Source organism: Dipodomys ordii, unplaced genomic scaffold (genome assembly GCF_000151885.1).
Source record: "Dipodomys ordii isolate 6190 unplaced genomic scaffold, Dord_2.0 Scaffold71, whole genome shotgun sequence".
In the NCBI taxonomy this organism is placed as follows: Eukaryota; Metazoa; Chordata; class Mammalia; order Rodentia; family Heteromyidae; genus Dipodomys; species Dipodomys ordii.
The window spans coordinates 927832-929164 of NW_012267287.1; positions in this window are offsets into that span (position 1 = coordinate 927832).

Here is a 1333-nt window from a genome sequence, read left to right on the forward strand (position 1 = left end):
CACTAACATTTACTGATTGCAAGCTAACATTTCCTGATTGCACACTAACATTTACTGATTGCAAGCTAACATTTCCTGATTGCACACTAACATTTCCTGATTGCACACTAACATTTACTGATCGCACGCTAACATTTCCTGATCGCACGCTAACATTTCCTGATGGCACACTAACATTTCCTGATCGCACACTAAACTTTCCTGATTGCAAGCTAACATTTCCTGATTGCACACTAACATTTACTGATTGCAAGCTAACATTTCCTGATCGCACACTAACATTTCCTGATCGCACACTAACATTTCCTGATTGCACACTAACATTTACTGATTGCAAGCTAACATTTCCTGACTGCATGCTAACATTTCCTGATCGCACACTAACATTTCCTGATCGCACACTAACATTTCCTGATTGCATGCTAACATTTCCTGATTGCACACTAACATTTCCTGATTGCAAGCTAACATTTCCTGATTGCACACTAACATTTCCCGATTGCACACTAACCTTTCCTGATTGCACTCTAACATTTCCTGATCGCATGCTAACATTTCCTGATTGCACACTAACATTTCCTGATCGCATGCTAACATTTCCTGGTTGTAAGCTAACACTTCCTGATCGCACACTAGCATTTCCTGACTGCATGCTAACATTTCCTGATTTTACGCTAACATTTCCTGATTGCAAGCTAACATTTCCTGATCGCACACTAACATTTCCTGATTGCATGCTAACATTTCCTGATTGCACACTAACATTTCTTGATTGCACACTAACATTTCCCGATTGCACACTAACCTTTCCTGATTGCACTCTAACATTTCCTGATCACATGCTAACATTTCCTGAGTGTAAGCTAATACTTCCTGATTGCACACTGGCCAACCAGCCAGGGACTCGAGCCCATGTCTACATGTGCACCCACAGCAGGTGACAAGAGGTCAGTGCTCTTCAACAGACCAAGGAAGATCCACTAGCTCCATGCTGGTGGGCGAGCCTAGCCACCCCTCCCTGTCCCCCCAGTGTGCATTAGTATGGACCACGGTGGGCAGAAAGTAGATCTTCCAGACAAACTCAGGACATACTGGCACTGCTGGGCCAAGTGCTGGCCTGGGGCAGGCATCTCTGTCTCCGCAGCCACGGCCTTCATGGCTAGCATTGCTACTATCGATGTGTTGCCAGTCTAAAATCTGTCCAGAGGGGCTGGGAAGTTGGCTCAGTGGTAGAGCGCTTGCCTTGCATGCCTGAGGCCCTGGGTCAATTCCTCAGCACCACATAAGCAAAAAGAAAAAAGCCGGAAGTGGCGCTGTGGCTCAAGTGGTAGAG